The sequence below is a fragment of the Phocoena sinus genome, chromosome X (assembly GCF_008692025.1).
Source record: "Phocoena sinus isolate mPhoSin1 chromosome X, mPhoSin1.pri, whole genome shotgun sequence".
Classification (NCBI taxonomy): domain Eukaryota; kingdom Metazoa; phylum Chordata; class Mammalia; order Artiodactyla; family Phocoenidae; genus Phocoena; species Phocoena sinus.
This window is the reverse complement of record NC_045784.1, coordinates 97764486-97785444: the sequence shown is the minus strand read 5'-3', so window position 1 is coordinate 97785444 and position 20959 is coordinate 97764486. Positions and strand designations below refer to the sequence as shown.

Here is a 20959-nt window from a genome sequence, read left to right as displayed (position 1 = left end):
GTCTGTCTTTTTAAAAAAACATTATGATTAATTTCTTCCATTTTCCTATTTCATTGCCAATTACTATTATTAGATAACATTTTGCACACTTTTTCCATCTTTATTTCTATTAGTAAATGATTATTCTCTCACCTTTAAAAATGAACTGAGATCTTTGAAAATACACACATTCTTGATTTGTAGAAGCTGATATATGACTAATGTCTCTTAATTTGTCTTCCATTTAGTTCTTTGAGAACATTCTCAGTGACTAAGTAATTGTTATCCCAAGAGCATATTTTTTCCATGAGTATTTGGGATATTTTTAAAATGTAAGGCTGTTAAGGTGCCATGGTAAAAGTATACACAACCTTTGTGGTCAGACAGACTTAGGTTTGGCTCCAGGCTCTACCCCAGATTAGCTATGTGTTTGGGTATGTGACTTAACCTCCCTATGTCTGCATTTCCTATTTATTATGGTGGCTGTGAAAATTACTTAAGGTAATATATGTACTTTGCCAAATGCACTGACTAGGATATGATGGGGGCTCAATACTTGTTAATTCCTTTCCCTTCCTCTCCTGTTTTTACCAGAGGTTCCCATGATTTCTTGCCTGAACTACTTCTTACCTCAAAGATTCTGTTCTATATTTACTATATGGAATGGTAAATATAAGTAATTTCAGTAATACTATAGTTTAAAAGTTCTGATAAAAAGTTGGATGAGGGCTTCCCTGGTGGAGCGGTGGTTGAGAGTCCTCCTGCCGATGCAGGGGATGCGGGTTCGTGCTCTGGTCCGGGAAGATCCCACATGCCACGGAGTGGCTGGGCCCGTGAGCCATGGCCCTGAGCTTGCGCGTCCAGAGCCTGTGCTCCGCAACGGGAGAGGCCACAACAGTGAGAGGCCCGCGTACCACAAAAAAAAAAAAAAAAAAAAAAAAAAAAAAAAGTTGGATGAATAGAAAATTGATACCACTGATCAAAACACACATTGAGGATTTTTTGATCTATCCACTTTCCTTCTGGTTACCATTTCCTCTAGTGCACATCTAAATGAAAGTTAACTATTTAAAATTTGCTTACAAGATATGTGAATGTTTCAATTCGGTTTCAAATCAATCCAACATATGCAATGCACACATGCAAGTGAATAATGGAAGAAGAATCACAGAAGCAAACAGACTTCATTCTATAAAATGTACTTCATTTTTTTACCTTTTACATTATGCCATTGAACTCATGATTGTTTATATTATGATTTCATCTTTCACCTACTCTGTTGTTCACAGATTCATTGTCTTTAAAACCACATGAAGGTCACTAGTTTGTTTTCTTATAAAAATGACATAATGGATTAAAGCTGGAATTCTGTAGCTAGTGACTCATGCTTGCATTTGTACATTTTAAAAGATGTAATTTATAGAATGGAAGCATCCAGCCTTGAGCTGTTTCAGACTTCAGTTTCGCCAACAAATTAAGAAATAAAGCCTAAGATAAATAAGTGCACATGGCCTGTCAACTGCTCAGTCATCTAATTTAAATCTCAAAAAATACTCTTATTTGTATTTTACATGTTTCTTTCTCTCATTGTGACTATATACATATAATGTATATCGTATCTCACACACATCTTTTACCTATATGTCGGTAAGAATAGAAGTCATAATCTTGAAAGTATTCATGTACTTGTACTAACTTTCTAATTACTGAAGCCAAGAATGTAAATGTACTTTCTGTTCATTCTGAATTTATTAAGCATGACATGCTTCTCAAGGGCAGTATGCTGTAGTCAAATTTTTAAAGGCTTTCATTTAATATGCCACATAACCTTCAAGAAGCAGTGGGCCATGGTAAAGAAGAACCTGATTTCAGATTTAGGAAATTTGGGTTCTCTTTGTAAGCTTTACCAGTAATTAGCTGTGTGACCTGGAACAAGTCAGGAACCCTCTCTAAGGCCTTAGTTTATTCATCTTTAAAACACAAGCAATATTAAGTCTGTTACAAATTCTTTCAGTACACTTTTGTTCTATTGCTTTATTAAAATGCTTAGTACTTAACGTGCTGTTGCTTTTATAATTTCATCCATGCGTTTAGGAATTATAAAGTACTTTGCTAATATTCTTAAAATTATCCAACTCCATAAATAATCTAATAAAAACTCTTTTGGTATCGAGAACTAACAGTCACTTGATATTCAGACAGTTGATTTTATCTGAGATTTTAAACTACAGCTCATTATTTACTTACTTGCAGTATAAGCCAACGTGTAATTCAGATATCTATGGGCTTGCTAATAACAAATAATTCACATTACTCCTCTGTGTAAGAATCTTACATTGTTCAACTAACCTAACCCATTTCTGGACACATAAGAGGTGCTGAACTCACGTTTGCTGATTCATTAAGTAAGTTAAGAGTAAAAAGACTGGGCATGAATGACTCCAGACTCATGGAGAGTTTTTTTTAATCCATCTGAAAATTTGAGTCAGTAAAAAAGAGATTTGGTCATTATATGTTTAGGTTATAGTGAAAAAGTCACCTGAGAAAGTTTATCCAAATTCATATTCCTTCTTTAGGCTTTGGGACAAAGAAGTTTTCAGATCAGAATTTTAATCCCATACAATCTCTTTTTATCTACTCTACTCCTTGAAATTTGTCTAAGTTTAACAGTGGCCTTTTTCTGCCAAATCCTTTATGTAGAGTTTATATACTAGAGCTCTAACTAGACTCCAAACTACTGGAGATAAGAACTAAGTATTCTTTCCTCTTCTGCGAGGCCCTGGAGTACTGTCAAATGTCTTGCACAGAGCAGAACCTTAACAGTCACTGAATGTAGTAATGAATAAAGCTGGGAAAAAAGCTGGGAGCTTCATTTTGAAGATTCTGTGATAAATATGATCCTTAGATATTCCCCAAAGCTTTGAATAATCAATGCTTAAAGTTTGGATCTTTGTTCTTCTTTCTTTACAACCTTCTCTCCCTTGGAAAGTTTTGAAATTCAGCTAAACTAGACTAGTATGAATTGCTCTAAATTCTTTTACCTCCAGGCTTGACCTGTCTCCAGAGATCAAATATTATATTTTCAGCTATCCAAAGAACATCTGATGGTGCATGTCTCACCACTATCTTAAACATACTTAAATCAGTAACTAGTCCCTAATTTACGTTTTCTCACACTGTGAAACATGAATGTCCCACTGCCCTTGGAAGGTTTCCCTTCCTCTGTGTCAGTTCAAACCCTGGTTATCCTTGGGCTCCAGTTCAGTTCCTATCTCTTACAATAAAATTCCCTTAATTGTTTCTCTCTCTTCATTTGTATATGGCACATAATTTAGTATTTCATTTAGTATTATATAATGTCCCAATTTTTGTTGCATGTCTATATATTTTATCAAATAAGATGTAAGTCCTTCCATGGTAGTAACCATACCACAGAAGAAATGTTCATTAAATAGTGGCTTGACAATTCTGTGCCTCTAAAAATAAATGTTATATTCTCTGCCACGTTTTTACAATGTCAGGCATAATTAAGCTTCAAAAAATATTTCTTTAGTGATGATGATAAAAATCTACATGGCTACTCAGCTAGATCTAGAGTAGGCTTCAGTGCCACAGGTTGAAACCTGGCTGAGGACAAAAGTGAATAAATCTTTTGAAATTATTGTGTACCAAAACAAATGATATAACTTTAGATTCATTAAAGATGGTAGCACGGGAATTAGGTATTTTTCAGGGGGATGCAATTAGAGATCAAAATAGAACACAAGGAGAAGTCATGAACAAGCCATAAATGATCCTGCCTTTTCTCCTTCCTACCATCTGGCATCACCTTCAAAGACTCAAGAGTTCTAAATACAAGTAGAGTAAACCAAATACTCCTCATAAAGGATAGGTTTTGATACAGGGGAAAAGGATTATATAAAATGCAATTAAAGGCCTCCAGATGAATATCTGTCCACCAATTTCTTTTTCTTTTAAAGCCCTTTATAAAGTAATAGCTTATGTATTCAATTAAATCTAAGATATTAAAGGAATAAGATAATGTCTAATTAGGAAGCTCAATCATAAACTGGAGCATTGACAACACTGATATTCAGTAAGATATTAATGAGCTCCCATGAAAAATTCTCCACTGAAAGCTGACTTTGGGGTAAAACAATTCAATATTCTATCAATTTTTTAATGAGAACTAATAGGACCACTTTATACTAATCAGAATTTTCTTCTGAAAAAAAGTCTTTTTCAATACTTGTATTTAATTCTATTTTGAACATACAAAGTATTCTCTGTTATTAGGGCTCTGCATATCACAGAAAATTTGAACAGGGGTAGGGCTAGTGGTTCTAAAAGTAAGGAAAAAGACATAAGTTGAAACACTGTATTGAAATATTGGAAGGGGAAACCAAAGAGGGCTTGATTGACTTTCAAGAAACATTACTTGCCTAAAGTACAACTGGACAGCTAGCCTTACAATTTATTCTGCAGAAAGTGATTTGTTTTTTCAGGTTTTCATCAAAGTCATGTTACTCATCAATCAGCCTATATTTATTTAAACCTTGGCTATATACAAATGAACGTCTGCTCCTCTGTAGAAAAGTAAACATTTGTCAGATGTTTTTTAATCATCCCAGAGTAATATGACTTCTCTCTCTCTCTCTCATATTTATGCCACTTATTTGTGAACACCTAAAGTCCTCTGCAATTAAATGTCCATGGCATGAGGGGAAGGGGGTGTACTGGAAATAGACTAAAATTTTGAATGAGAAAGCATGGATTTATTTGAATCCTGGCTATACAACTAACTCTGTGACCTTGGATTAGTAATTTAACCTTTCTTACCCCTAGTTTTCTCATTTGTGTAATCAATGTAATAAAACTGGCTCTAACTAACTCCCAGTTATGTTTAAAATCGAATGAGAAAATACATGAGAAAGATATGTGAAAACTCTACATGTCTACAAATGTAAATTTCATTATGGTATGAGAAGTAGATATATTAATAATAAGAATGTTCAGTGACTGTATTATTAAACACTTCTGCTGTATATATTGCCTGTGTTAGAAAATAAGAGAAATAATGAGAGAGAAAAAAGAGGGAAAGGAGAATAAAAGAATAGCTCTTAGGCTGAAAAAGTCTACAATAGCAAATACAGAAAATTAGAAAGAGAAAATATAAAAAGTGATAAAAGAGAATATAACATAGATATTAAGTTGAATCTTTAAAAATGTACCTATATTAGCAAATATGTAGTGTTATCAAGAAATTTTGAGTTTTCTGCATATGATGTGTATTTATTCTTCCTGACACTTTTATAGCTATAAAAGTTAAGATAATGGAAAGTTTTAAACTAGGGAACATAAATATCTCTAATTTTCTTCTTTACTATGGGTAAAACAGTTATTGATGTTCAAAGGTTGACAATATGAATCACTGGAATTGTTTGTATTTCTGTATTGCTTTCCTGTTGAAAAGACTTTTTCTGAAGCATTTTGATCCACTTGACCTTTACTTCTTTTTAAACTTTGTATACCTATTAAACATTTAAAAATTTTAAAAAATTTAAAAAATTTTTCCTTAACTCCCTCAAAAAGTAAAATATCTGTCATGTTATGATTCACCATTCAAGATGATATAGAAATCTTGTTAGAGATCCTATTGAGAAAGGTAAATCAATGACAATTATTCTTTAGTGACATTTCTATAGCCTAAAGAAGTTAGTTTGTGATCTATTAGAATAACTATAATATATAACTTAATGGTTTCTGCAAAGACAGCAGGGTATTATCCATCCTATCAAGTCATTAAATAACTTCACTTGTGGAGGGTTTGTAGCTGCACACAGTTTATTTTAAACCACCAAAAAATGGTTATGTTTAATTTGTTATTGATAGCCAATGGTCTCTTAAATTTATTTTAAGTAATAAAAGACAAAAATAAGAGATATTTCCCCTCATTCAGTAATCTTTAAATAACATAAATCATTTCAAATGTAGGTCACTGGAATGAATGAATGGAAAATAACAAGGTCAAGACCTGAAATGAGGAATGGCTTTAGCTTGCTTAAGGGTTTCTTATGTAGTTAGTCATGAGCATTATTTTCTGGGCTATAAAAATCAGCTACCTGAGCATTATTATTTGTGGTGGATTTTCAGAACTAGAAAACCGTTAGTATTTTCATAAGATTGTACCATTTGAAGTGACCTTAGTAACCATCGAGTCTGATTTACTTTCTTAACAGGTGAGAACATAGAGGCTCACAAAAGACTATAACCCAGGTTATTTAATTCTAAATTTGCACCATAAAAATCTTTTCCCACAGTGCTCGTGTGCTTTTATATATTAATTATTCAGCAAATATATATTGAACGAACCCTCAATGTGTAATGATGTATGCAGAGGGTAGTTGGGGTGGGTGATGAATAATATATAACCTTTGTCCTATGTGAATTCATAATCCAATAGGAAAGATAAGACTCAAATTAAAAAGTGAGATGATGCATATAAAACTTTAAACACTATGCTTGACACATAGGAGACCGTGAAATCTAAAAACCAAATAACAACAACAAAGTGCAGTCCAGTGTGTTTAGTGGTGCAAACAATAGTTTCTATTTTCTTTCAAATTCAAAATTCAAATTCTAGTAGTCTTATGTACGTGGAGGTCAACCTAGATGCTTTTTTATATGGCCAGTAGTCTTTTTACACTACATATACAAAATCGTAACTCATTTGAATTTTAAGCATTGCTTCTTGGCTTATAGTCTGCATAGTACCTTCACCTCCCCCTCTAACCCCTCAGCTTCATAATAAGACAGTGCATCTTTCTCTGAATGAACCATGAGACTGTTTGCAGTCATTTCCCAATGTCACCCATTCCCTGGAGATCATTATTTCATGACCCACCTTGTAGTCTGTTTTACCTTGGCAGTTGATAGCTACTTTGGCATCTGGAGTTGGGCAGCATTATTCTGTGCCATTGTGGTGAGAGTGGGGGGTGTGCAGAGTTCAAACATGGAATTGGGAAGTTGTATGAAGTGAGATTTAAAGCACTAAGCATGAAATGCTGTAATCACAATGGGAATAAAAAGAGGGACATATCTGAGCAGCATTTTCCAAAAATTATTCAGAAGCTATAACGATGGATTTAATTGAGAATAAGATGAAGAGAGGTGATCCAAGAATGACTCCAAGGCAGAAAGAATGAGCATTATTTCACTTATCATGTGAAAGTAAAATAATTTGGGAGGAGGGGTCTTTTAAAAAATGTCTAACAATATGTGTTGCCATAAATGTATTCTATATTATGTTGCAGAAATACGTGTACATTTATTTGATCCTATTGCTTCATTCTGAATCAAGACACTCAGAATATCAACTATGGACATGCAAATTTGTCTGCTCTTCTGAAAATGGTACTAATCTAAGGTAAAAAATAATACCAAATTACTTTATAGCAATATATTATCTTCTAAGGTTTTCAATGTTTTTGAATTTTAAACTCTATTTTCATCACAGTGGTAAAATCTGTGGGAGTTTTCTCTATATTCTTTTCCCTGTTTTATATATTCATATAATTTGTGTCTTTAGATTTATAACCTTAAGGATGTCAGTTATTTAACCTCAGTGTTTTCCGTATTCTTGTTTGTAACAAAGAGGTTAGTTTGAAGGACGCTGACAGAAAGACCACCTACTTCAACTCTCATTTTATAGTTGTAAAAACTGAGGCTCAAGTAGAGCAAGTGACTGACCCATTTTTTCCTCATTCATCCTAAATGGGAGGGTAGGAAAGAGAGAAATCAATGAAGCCTGTACCATAAATTGAAGAACTTTATTATTACATGGAATTGCCTTTTCGGTATAATAGGACTATTAGCTTCTTTAGGGATGTATTGGGTAATATGTATATCACTTCTCTAACATCCAACAAAGTGTTGGGCATATAGTAGGCCCTCAACAAAGACTTACTGAAATCCACAATTCTTACAGGCTTTTAGACTCACCTTCATCTTATAGTTGACTAATTTGGCAGATAAACATGGATAGTGAATTTTGTAAATTTACTCACAAACTTTAGATAATTGGCTGATGTTTGGCAGTAGAAACAGGAAAAGTTGAGGTAGACCACTACCCAATGAGAGGAGGGTAATGAAATTTCAAACTAAAGAATATGTACTTGCTAACTCAAGACTTTGGAGAACAAGTGTCATTGTATCAGAGAGAAAGCATAATGGTGGTTTCCAGAGGCTGCGGGCAGGGGAGAATGGAAAGTTATTGTTTAATGGGTATAGAGTTTGTTTTACAAGATGCAAAGAGTTATGGGAATAGACGATGGTCATAGCTGCACAATAATGTGAATGTGTTTCATACTCTTGAACTTTACACTGAAAAATGGTTAAGATGGTAAATTTTATCTTATGTGTATTTCACCCCAATAAAATTTTTTTAAAAAGAAGTAACCATCTTAAAGAAAGATATCTTCCAAAGGGGGGAAAAAGAGTCATTGTACCAATGAGTAGTTTGGAGGCTTATACTTTTACCATACATCATAAGTTCTTTTCCATTTGCATAGTGAGTTTTTAAAATAGGTATGCAAGCATGATGAAAGGACTAGAGAAACCAGTTCATTTCTGCTTTCTTAAAAGTTGGTTTTAAAAAAAATTTGTTGGAAAGGTACCAGATCCTTCTTGCTTTACTTCCACCAAAAATACCATCATCAACTTCTCTCTGAATCTCTTTCAGATTGACATTATATAATATAAATATGGGTCTATTATTGTTTGGGAATCAGTGATTAACCAAAAAATTGCTAGAACAAGCCACAAAGCATTAAATTAATTTTAACTGTTTTTCTAATCTATGATGAAAAAAACTAACAGATTAATGATTTTATCAAAGCAATTCATTAATAGTAAACCTATGAACTCCTGTCACATTACAAAAGTGAGGCAATAAAGCTCTTGTTTGCAAATTTATTTGCTGCAAAGGCATTTGGGGATTATTTTAAAAAGAAAAAGTTCTGATTCACTCTGAGTCATCAACCCATACCATGAAATGAATCTAGACCTTTGAGATTACTAATTAAAGGCTAAATAACGAGGGGATTCTATGGCCAGAATGTGGAAATGTTCCTAAACATTGAGCACATCTTCACCAGATGGGTATGTAGCCAATAGAATGTGGTGCCTCTCTGTTATACAGATATGACACACTTATATATGTAAAACATGGTATGTTTCCCTGTGAAATGAAAAATGAAGCTGTACATAATAGGGCTAAGCTTTAGCTAATTAGTTTAAAAATACTTACAATTTATTAATTGCTCTAAAATTTGTTCAGGGAGATTACCTGTAATCATTTCAGAGAAATCTGTTATTCTTTTAGATGCCTTGAATTCTTAAATGCTATTGTGCAGGTGTACCAAAAATTCTACTTTAGTTCTTCCTTTATCTTCTTTCACTTTTACTTGAACCATTGAAATATACATTCCTAGGAGATCACATAGCTAGATACAGATATGGATATCATACATGGCAACGTATCAGTCAAGATACATTAACTGATTACTTATTATGGGCAAGGGGTTTGCCATATAAGTGGGCTAGTCAACAAAAGCTTCATGCAAGAGGAAAGGGCTTGAGCCAAATCTTGAAGACCAGGTAGAATTTAAATACATTTAGGAGGGGGAGCTCATACCACAGTACTGGACTTCTCCAATCTGACTCCACTATTTCTAGTAATAAATTATGGTTGGATCACGAATCACAGTTTTTGTGTCATTAAAATTGAAGTAATAAATGTAAGTTGTTAATTTAAAAGGAGAAACTTAAAAAAATCCTTTAAACATAAAGAATTTTTGTAAGTATGCTCTTTCTACCGTGCATTAACTTTAGTTTAAATATTGTACTCTGGTACAGTCTTTCTACCTGGGCTCAGATTGTTAAACTAAAAAGCTATTATTTTTTATAATACCTGTTTTTTAAGTCATAGTTATCAAATTATTTCTCCTGATGCCAGTGTGAAAAGGTAATACATGGTAAATGGGATCAAAACCCTTCAAATATCTCTGAAATATGATAAATGATTTTTAATGAGCCTTTTATCACTCCAGTCTCTGACCTCCAGGACTTCAATTTTCCTGTTTCAATTCCAAGTAGGCAACTTTATATAAATGACCAAATTCGAATGACCTTTGCTGTGATGTTGCGTAGAGAACAAACCACATACACCTATATGTCCAACTCATTATAGTGATACCTAACCCTTTGTAGTCATCCTCTGTATATAATAGCATTATGTCCCTGATTTCATTTCACTCTTTAAATGATCTCTGCAACTCCACTGAGCTTCACTCAGGCTACCTGTCCTTGTGTCCCTTGGCATTAGCAGTACTTTCTCATTTGCTCTACTTTTGTATCAGTAGCTGAATCTCCAGACAAAATGTTACATGCCTTTCTTTACCTTGCCAAGCAGCACATTAATGATTAATGGACACTGTCAAGAATATCCTCATGTTCACATGCAAATCTGTTCTACCGAAGACTAGTGACTATAGTATGAAAGAAAAACTAATCAATTCCTAAACACAGGCAGTAGAGTTTACTGCTTAATACCATAGTCTCTGGAATCAAAACTGCCTGGTTTCAAGCTTGATTTTCGTCAATTAGTTTGACCAGATTATTTAACCTCTGTGGTGCCTCAGTTCCCCCACCTGCAAAGTGCGGATATTAGTAGTACCTTCTCATGCGGAAGTTGTGAGGCTTATATGAGTAATACATGCAAATCTCTTAGAAATGTGTAGTACATAGTAACTTTCAATAATTAACAGCTAATATTATCATATTTTATACCTCTTTTTTGAAGACTAATTACTTGCTAACTTGGGCAAGTCTTCCTACCCTGATTACATGAAGCCATACCTGAAAGTATTCAATCTTGATTACTGAGATAAAATGAGAGATCTGAGTTTAAAATACACGTATAAAAAGATTTGAACACTGTGACATTTACTCATAGACATTTACTAATGATTTTAAAGACAACAGTCACTTTACACACACACACACACACACACACACACACACACACACACACACACACACATGATAAAGAGAGCCCTGGTCAGTTTGTTCATTGCTATTCTTTTCTAGAGGTTAGTTGACATTGTCTTTGGTTTCAATGGTGTTTAATTTTTAATAATTTTATATTGAGTCTACCTTCATATCCTGCCAATAATGCTGGTAACTCTGAATGTTCATCCTTCCTTCCTCACTCCCAATCTCAAGCTGCTTCATTTTCTTTGGACAGTCCTCACTCCCAATCTCAAGCTGCTTCATTTTCTTTGGACAGTCACACTCACTACTCACCTTCATTCCTCCCACACTTGGCTGATCACCTTGTACAGCAGTTCAGGCTGTCCCCAAGACACCTTGGACTAACTCTATATGCTTTGCTTTCTCTATTGGTCACCCCTTTTATCAGAAATCTATCCCCTTTGCTGTCCGCCAGAGGATACCTTGCTCTTAAAGTCACTTAGACTCGAATAATAAGAAACATGTTTAAAAATTTAGGACAGATGAAATGGTCATTGCTGACTACCTCAACATTTTCCCCTGTGCCAAAAGAAACTCTGATAGAGGAGTATGGTTGGAGATATGATGGGGAACAGGCTCATAGGAACATTTAATAGAAAAATGAGTCAGAGGAAAGCTTGGTTATTTTTTATTATTTATTTTTTTTGCGGTACACTGGCCTCTCACTGTTGCGGCCTCTCCCGTTGCGGAGCACAGGCTCCAAATGCGCAGGCTCAGCAGCCATGGCTCACGGGCCCAGCCGTTCTGCGGCACGTGGGATCTTCCCGGACCGGGGCATGAACCTGTGTCCCCTGCATTGGCAGGCGGACTCTCAACCACTGTGCAACCAGGGAAGCCCAGCTTGGTTATTTTAATAACTGTAAATGTGTAGTTTTCTTAGTTTTTTCCATTAATGCTCACAATCAGAGTAGAAAATAGGCGAGATTAACTCAAAATAGTGGAGGTAAAAGGTAGAAACACTAAAAGGGCAATGAGGGGTAAGTATTGGGTGATGATGAGAAACACAGACATGACTGGCATAAGGGTCAGACTAGGAAGAAAATGAAGTGAAGCCAAGAGAGGGCATTATAACTAAGAACTTTTAGAAGGGCCCAGGAAGACTTGATGAGGTTGAAGAGCAGGTACAAGGGAAGAAAAAGTGGGCGTGGGGTGGGGACTGAATGTCATCATCCGAGGGTAGTATTTCTGAACTTAAAGTTTTAGAAATTGATGCATTTAAGGTGTGGCCATGGGCCTGAAGCTGAGGACAATGGAAAATGTGAGGTCAAGGAATTATGAGACTAGACTGTTATCTGGCAATCTTCATAGATACTGAAGTCTCCAGAGAACAGAAAGATTAAAAATGAACAGTAGGAAAGAGCCAGGTGCCAAAAATTTCCATGAAGGTGTAGACAGCAGAGACAAGAAAGAAATGTTGGAATGGTACATGTTTCAATAAAGGATTGTTTAAAATAAGAGTAGAAGAGACATGTCCTAGTGTTTTGGAAGTTAAAAAAATGGAACTAGGAGAGTTTCAACCATAATTTTAAGCCCTTACATGTGGAGGAGTAATAAGATTAATGAAGTGGGGAGAAGTAGAGGTTAAGGATTAATTCATCTTCATTTGTCAGGAAGTTGGAAAACTTCTGTAGGAGAAATCCAAGTAGGAAAAATCCAGGTTTTGCTTAAAGCAAGGAGGTAGAGGAAGTGTTCTGTGAAAAATGTGAGGGTCCCTACTTTCTAGTACATTGCTGACAAAAAAAATTTTTCTGCAGTGATGGATATGGTCTATATCTGACTGTCCAATAGGTAGTCACTAGCCACATGTGGCTGAAATGTGGTCTGTGAGACTAAGGGACTGAATTTACAATTTTATTTAATTTCAATTAATTTAAATTTAAATAGCCACATGTGGCTGGTGGCTGTTGTATGGGACAGTGCAGTTCTAAAGTCTTTCTGATAGCCGTCAATAAATTTATGCTTAGTTATTAATAGGTAATGATAACAGGTTACCCCTCTAAGTGGATATTTGTATTTAAAGGAGACAATGACTAAGATTAAAGAAGGAAGTTCCTGAATGTAGAATTTTAAGTGCTGTGGAACAGCATGAAGGCTACTAGTTTGGGAGTCAAAAGGCTTTTCTAGTGCTTTTCAAATTAGACTATGTAAGTGGTCACCTACGAATAAGGTTAGCCGTATTAACAAGATTAGCTTTATCAAATGCCAACTACATGTACAATGTTGTAATAAGCAAGTATCTTAGTAAACAGCAGATGGCACAGTCTTAACCACAGCTGAAGGGAGGAAGGGATAAATAGGGTGAAGTAGAGATGTTGGGTACAGGGAGACAAAACATAATTAAGACTCCAGCTCATGTGTATCTTATTTGAAATCCTGCTTTCACTATATCATTTGTGCAGTAAAATTTCAGAAGTGACTGCCAAAGAGTTGCTGCATGTGAGCAAGAGTATAAAATGCGCTGGCAACTGGCTAAATGATGGTGCAGCTTAACTTCTTCGTTGGTTTCAATGTTATTTGTCTAAAATGGCGATTACTAGGCTGTTTTGCAGCAATGTTCTCAGTATATGAGGAAGCTGTAAAATGGTTTGAAGAAAGGCAGAGATAGAGTGATCCACTGATGGAACACTCATTAATCTGGTGATTGGTGGTTTCTAAGATTAAATAGTATACAAGTTTTAGATAAAATAACATAGGTATCTTGGAACAGTGACAAATTAATAATAATAATAAAAACATCGCTTTGTGCAATAATTTAAATTTTTTTAAATGCTTAATATCCATGTGTTTCACATCACATGGGGTTAATATACTATTATATTATTATATAACATTAATATATGTTATATTTAAATAATATGTTATTAGCCAGACTATGGTCAAGTTTTCTTAGTTTGCTCATGGCTATCCATCCATTAGTGGGACATAATTTATTATTTCTTATGTTAAATCACGAAGCTTTACCAGATGCTCTACTAAAATAATCTCAATACAAGTACGATACACTCTCATTTTGTGAGGTATTCCACTGCTCTAAAGGGAAGGTGCTGAAAGATTCTTTAGTGATACCAGCCAAATAGTCTGGAGTTTCTGGAGCCATTATAACTTAGCAACAGTCACCTTCTTCAATCTCAGGCCTTGAACAATTTAATAAGAGTAGCTGAGGATACTTAATATTGGTTACTGGTAATCTTTTCCTCAAATTTTGTTTTAATTTGTGTGTTTCCTTTAGCTGGAGAGTAATAAGGTTTACCTAAAGGATGTAAGTGGAACAGTAAAATAATTGGGGTTTGATGCAGACTTCAGGTTATTATTTAGGTTTATTTATTTACCAGTAAGTGCAGAAATATTCCTACATAATTAAGTACCAAACGATAGTGATAATCCTACAAATCTAATATGATTTTAAAATTCATTTTCCAGAGAAGAAATCTACCATCTGTAAACCTCTGTGGGTGAGATGCCCATGTTGCTTAAGCCCTTAATGGATTAGCCCAACATTATATCAGAGATGTTAATTTTTTTAGATTTTACTTTTATTGCTAAAGAAATAAACATATACTTCTCATGTAGCTTTGAAAGCACAAAGAAAGATTTCTTACACCATTGCCTTAAATTAATCTACAAGAATACCTTGAGAAATAAAAGGGAAAAATCCAATGGAACCAATAAAATAGGAATAGCTTCCTCTTCAGAGGCTGGCTGTGAAGACCATGTGAAATAATGTATATATGTAATGCTCTTGGCTCCATGCCTAGCATCCAGTAGGGTTGCAAAAATGTCAGTTCTCACCTCTCTTCCCATGAATTCATACTGCACCAAAGCCTGTCATGTTATTATCTGAAAAAGTCATCACCGTCATCCATGACAACTCTAGATACAGACCTCTCAAGAAAGCACAGAAAAGGTTAATAACCTTCTCTAGATTATGCAGATAGAAAAGCACTGTCAGTGTTGGCTTAAGCACCCCAGATCCTACCTTGACATTGCAATCACAAGCCTTATCCACCTTCCGAATCTCAGGACTTGCGTTGGGCTTGTTGCTGTAGATGATAAAAGCTATTAGGAAAAAAAATAGTGTGGACGAAACAAATAAATATTTTATTTCCTTCCAGGAAGACCAGAAGAACATATTTAGGGAATGAGAAGTATAGTTAAATATTTTATAACCTACCTCCCCCAAATATAGAAAGATTATGTAATTCCCCCCACCCATGGGGGTGAGGTAAATGGCTCTTAAAGATCAAAGTATCATGGTGCAAATAAATTATACTTTTCTGAAAAGATGTTATTCAGTGTGACTTAAATACTGCAAAAGAAATGGCAATGGTCATGGTAGAAATCATTTTTTCTGTGGGGCATGTCAGTTGGCCTTTTTCATTATGTCTACACATACATAGTCAACTACAGAAATACTCGGTTTCTACTGTGTTCATATTTTGATTGTCAGAATGGCTGCTATGTAGATAAACTTCTTAACTCCAGAACAGAGATGTCCTTTGCACCACTGTGTGTGTGAGGTCACAAATATCTGCAAACTGGGGAACTCAGAGGTTTCTTACTGCGCAGCATCTCCAACAACCCCAATCATTTTAGCTCAATGCTATTTCCCTCTAGAGCGAGGTTCCCTCGGTTAGCCTGCCGAAAATGTATGTGGTGAGGGGTATGTGCACTTAGCGGCTCAGCAATCAGAGTCTTCCTTGGATGGGACTTGTGATGGTAAATATTAATGAAGAAGCAGTGTTACTGGCAGTGATTCTTGACCAAATCAGATATTCTCTAAGTACCAAATGTCTCCCACTGAATTTGAGTGGAGGAGCGCTGTCGCTTAAAAGGTGTCTCAGACACAATACAAAACGTTTGTCACCTCAGGTCGCATATTACCCAACAGGAAGCAAAAAGCAAAGGGCACGGCGCACTAAAGAAACAGACACAGAGACACGTTTTGCAATGACGAACTTTATGTGGCATCAGGAATGGCAACCTGTTCTCATGTTTAGCAATTCCAAGGTACGCTGTTAAGATTGCTTGTCAGGTTAAATTGAGTAAAGGAACAGGAATACGAGGGAGCGCTGGAGACTTCTCGGCAATCCTTTTCAAAATATAAAACTGTCATCAAGTGACTTAGGTAAGCTAATAAAAAAGTCTCGCTGTATGCCCTTATACTCTCCTCTTAAACTTACGTGATCATCAACAGCGCTGTTCAAATTCAGCCAACAGCTGTTAGACCAAGACACAGATCCGCAGTGTTTTATCTCCCCTGAGTTACCGGTGTTCACTGAGACTCTCCGAAAATTAGGGTCGGTTTTCAATGTGAACTTAATAGCGGATCCTTCGCCCCCCCTCTGCTCCCACTGTCCCAAGCCTTGAGCCCCCTCCCACTTGCCCGATATCAGATTTCTTAAAGACGTAGTCGTCTATACCCCCAATTCAGTTGCACCTTCTGCAGCCCAAGCCTTTACACAGAGACACCCACATTCTGTCTCCCTCTCTTCTCCCTCTCAACTCACTTCTTGAGACCCCACGCCCGCCTTCGGTTACTCCCTCGGCTTCCCGGGCGCCGCGTTCAGGAGGCCTGCGCCTCTGCCCGGCGCCTTCCCATTTCGAGACCCCCCTTCCCAACCTCCTTCGAGACTCAGGTGCCCCTCCCGTGGAACGCAAGCTCCTCTTTCCTCCCCAAGACCCCAGTTCTTCGGCGATCTGCGCATTCAGAGTCCCTTCCACTCTCCCGCCCGGGTCAGTGCGGTCTTGCAAACTGCAACCATCCGGGATCTGTCCCCGCTCCCCACCCCACCCCCCTGCCTAAACCGTTAGGGTCCTGGCTAGCAATGCCGCCCGGGGCTCCAACTTACCACAAGCGTCCGGGAGGAAGGCAAGGCAGCGGTCGCCGCGGCGGCAGCTAGACGAGAAACGGACTCGGCTGCAATCGCCCAGCGGAGCCCGCGGCAGTCGGTGCGCTGCGCTGCGCTGCGCGCCGCAATCTCGCGCCGCGGCGGAGGGAGGGACGGAGGGAGCTCGGCGCGATGGCAAGCGCCGGCGAGTCGACCTCCTCTGGGCGACCGTGCGACCCCGGATAGGTTTGGCTTTTCTTGCTCCACTATCTTACTCTAGCATAGTAACTGACCACCTCCAGCATCTCTGCACTATTCGCGTCTTCTTTCTTCTTCGGTGGCCCCTAACTAGCTACACTATTCTAAACGGACGAAGGCCATCACGCGAGCACCACGACGATCTCGACGACAACGGTGTGCAAAAAGAGGTAAGAAAAGTTCATATGCAATCGCAGGTAAGGGGCAGGCAGGCCGATGGAGCAGCCAGGGCTGGCAATCTAGCTGCTCCAATGGCAGGATCAGAAAGATCGGTGCACCCGAGGAGTGAAGCGTCCTCGGCAAGCACCAGAGCGCCTACCCCGAGCCGGTGAAGCTGCACCCCGCTCTTGGGCTGAACAAGGGATGAGGGGTGGAGCCAAGAGTGGCCAATCAGCGCTCAGCGTTCCACTGCCCCTGGCCTGTTTGGACCAGTCTCTTAGTGCAGCTGGAGCCTGCTGGCAGGGGGCGCGAGACCCGGTGGTGGTGGTGGTGGTGGTGATGGTGATGATGATGATGATGATGATGATTAAGTTGATTCATGAGGCCTGGAGACTAAGGGGAACCGGGGTCAGTCGGCGGGGGTGGGGGTGGTCCTCAAGAATGTACCCTTAAAGGTTCAAAGAACACCCCTCCCCGAACACCCACACACACACCCCACACACCCTTGAACATTTCAGTTCAACAAACACTTCTCAAGTCTTGGAAGTTCCAAAGAGCTTTGAAATTCCCTCCCCGACTCCTGCCCCTTCCCCCAGCCGAGCAACTGAGGCATTCACAGGGTCAAATACGTTTAGTGCGCAAAAGCCTTGGCTCTGTTAAAAGTCTCAATTCCCCACCCTTGTCCCCAGCCTCAAACGCAGAGAAGGGAGAAAGGAAAGTACTTGGCCTTTGTGCCCCAAGAGGGCACAGCTTAGTTCCCGTCTTGAACCCATAGGCCCCCTGGGAAGTGCTTAGAATGACACCCTGAAGGCAGCTCCTTCGGGTTTCCAAGGCGGGGCTGCACCTATTTCTCCCGCACACAGTTTGGGGGCCACAGCCAGTTGGTCGCCCGACCGCTGCGAGGGCTGCCATGGCGTGGTCAAGGCAGCAGGGCAAGGGGTCAACCACGAACCTCCCTTTTGGCAACTAACGGGAAGCCGAGCTGCAACCCGGCAAAGAGAGCTCTTCTTCACCGACTTCCGGGGCGCCGGGCAGGTGCCTGCGGCGTCCTGGCTGCAGCACAGAGAAGGGCGGTCAGGGCCACCTTGGCCGAGACGCTTTGGGGGCACCAAGACCAAGCTTAGTAGTGGAGATGCTGTTTGCTGTTACTGAGGAGAGGGACAGAGAAGATTTCTCCTAAGAGGGAATGGGAGTGAGAGGTGTCAGATCTCTGCCGAGGCTGCATGGCACTGTACCGTGGGCCACGGGTGAGAGAAGTGGGAACTGGCTCCCAGCCGGTCCGAGGTAGCTGGACCTAAGAAAAAGATCGAAACTCTGGTTCTGCTGCTTGGGATCGGTCGGTGGAGCAGCGATTATATGGTAGAGGCTACAGGGAGGCCGTGCAGCAGATTGGAGGCTCGAACTCCGCAGAGCGCAGAAGGGAAGGGAGTCGCTGGCTGCTGAGGGACTGTTTGCCTCAGTAGCTCCGAAAGTTAGGGATGGGGAAGGATATGAGAGCAGTGATAAGAATCGGGCTCCTTCCTGATTCTGGGTCACTTCTCTCTGTGCCTTGGTTTTCCGATTTGTAAACGGAACTTTTTGTTCTACTCCAATAGGGGCATTTGGGAATTCTCCGATTCCCTCCATCCCCACTGAATTGAGCCACTTTGCAGGGCTCTGAAATTTAATTTGGTACTGAACATACAGTCACACTCAAGTTCTGTTTCGCAAAGCAAAACCCTTCGCAGTTTTCTTGAAGCATCTGTTGAATGCTACTGTACGATGCCTCACAGGTGGCGGCGACAGGGCTGCCAAGTCCAAGGATTGTACAACGCTCGCGTCGTTAGAAATGCTTTGTTAGCGAAGAGTAATTTATAAATATCGAAAAGAAAAAGTGTCTTCTTTTTAAATAATTAAGCACTCATCTTAAAAATTTACCCGTGTTCTCTTTTTCTATCCCCATGAGCAAGCAATGCTTCATCCTGGCTTGTCTGGCGGGACTTATATTTATTTTGTCGGAGACTCAGACATTGGTTTTACTAAAAGAAAAAAACGTAAATATTAATCCCTGTAATATGTTCGCCAAGGCACAGTAGACTCTGCCGAGCCGAGAGCCAGAGATAGCATCTGCCGAAGCCAGGGACCTTTTCATTCTCACCGGCTCCCGGGTGAACCGACTTAGAGCCGCTGACCGAAATAACAACAATGATGAGGATAAAGGTGATATTGATAATAATAACAATTATTATTACCATTATCATTACTACTAGTACTACACAACTGGCTCTTTAGGCTATTCTCTCTTTCTCCTCTAGAAGGGCAAAAATGCCGAAGGGACCCAGGGTGGAGGCTACTCAGGGAATGGGAAGGTTCCTGGTGCAGCAGCGAAAAAGTTTAGCTAGCCTGGCGGCGGGCAGAAGCGCGCCTGGGCTTCCGAATTCGGGGTGACAACCAGGCAGGCAAGTTCGCCTTGGAGCGGCGCTCGCCGCGGGGCCGGTAACCAAGAAGGCTGAACCCGAGCCGGGGACGGAGCCGGGCTCGGGGCGCCCTGGTCAGCCCGGAGTGCTGACTCCGCTCTCTCGGCCCTGGCGGCGCGTACCGCCTCTTCGGGTTCCCTGGGCGGCCGCCTAGCCTAGCGCTGGCGGATGCGACGGGCTGTAGAGGTTTTGGCAACACTAGCCTGGAAAATATAGTGCACGGAGAAATTTAGCGCGCACTTTAAGATCAGGCAAGCAAACTCAGAGCAAGTACGTGCCGGCGCGCTCTGTCATCGCCTAAGAAGTTTTCTGGAACCCCTGGCTAAAGTGTCCTGGGGAATCAGGCCAAAGTTTTCATGGCTTTCCCTTCCCTTCCTTAGGTCTATGGAAGTTGTCCTTGGAACGAGGAGTCATTTACTGTCCTCGAGTTTGATGCAAATCCCCAGCGCCCCCCAATACAGTTTCCAAAAACTGGCCCGTTTTCTAAAAATATAGACATGCTTTTGCAACTTTCGCACCAGGGGGATTTTCCCCACCTCAATACGTACCTTTCCAAAACTACTGACTTAAAAATTCAGGGACACGTTAAAGAAGATTGTTACTAAGTAGGAAACAGTTCCTCATCTTTTAAGATTTGGGGAACTTCCTTATAAATAATAGTAACCAACTGGAAAAGTTTAATTCTCAGGGAACCCTATTTTAACAAACCTAAAAAGTTATAGACTGTGATCGATTTAAAAATGAGAGACCTGGCTCTAGAAAAATACTCCAGGGCAGGTATTTTTGCAGACCAAAAGAAACTACACAAAAATTCTACAAGGAGATTCCGCCCCCACCCCCACCCCCGCCCCCTTGTTTACCACAAGACATAAATGCAAGGCATTTTGAGAACTCTGCCACCCTTTTTTTTTTTTTTCAGTTTTAAAGCAGATCCTGAGAGCCAGAGGTTTTTTTTGTAATTATACAATTGTATAAAATAATATTTTCAGCATTTCGTATTTTTGCTTAGCTGGAAAAACTCAGGATCATATCCATAATGTGCATCATTGTGGTATGACATACCCTCGATAAACTTTTATAATATTTTACGCAGCAAATTTCTTTTTTACTGTTTCTCAAGCGGGGTCACTGAATGGGAAAAAAATCTTAGATACAGATGGATCATTAAACATGAAGTCTTTTCTAAGT

General features: G+C 39.0%; 1 protein-coding gene across 1 annotated transcript in view; it reads right to left on the bottom strand.

Annotated features, from left to right (window-relative positions):
* The window catches only part of HTR2C (5-hydroxytryptamine receptor 2C), a 244974-nt gene extending 227488 nt beyond the window's left edge, over positions 1-17486 (bottom strand). Inside the window, exon 1 of the mRNA XM_032619710.1 lies at positions 16920-17486. The gene's annotated coding sequence lies outside the window, so the exon portion shown is untranslated. The remainder of the gene's footprint in view (positions 1-16919) is intronic.
* Between the last annotated feature and the right edge of the window lie 3473 nt (positions 17487-20959).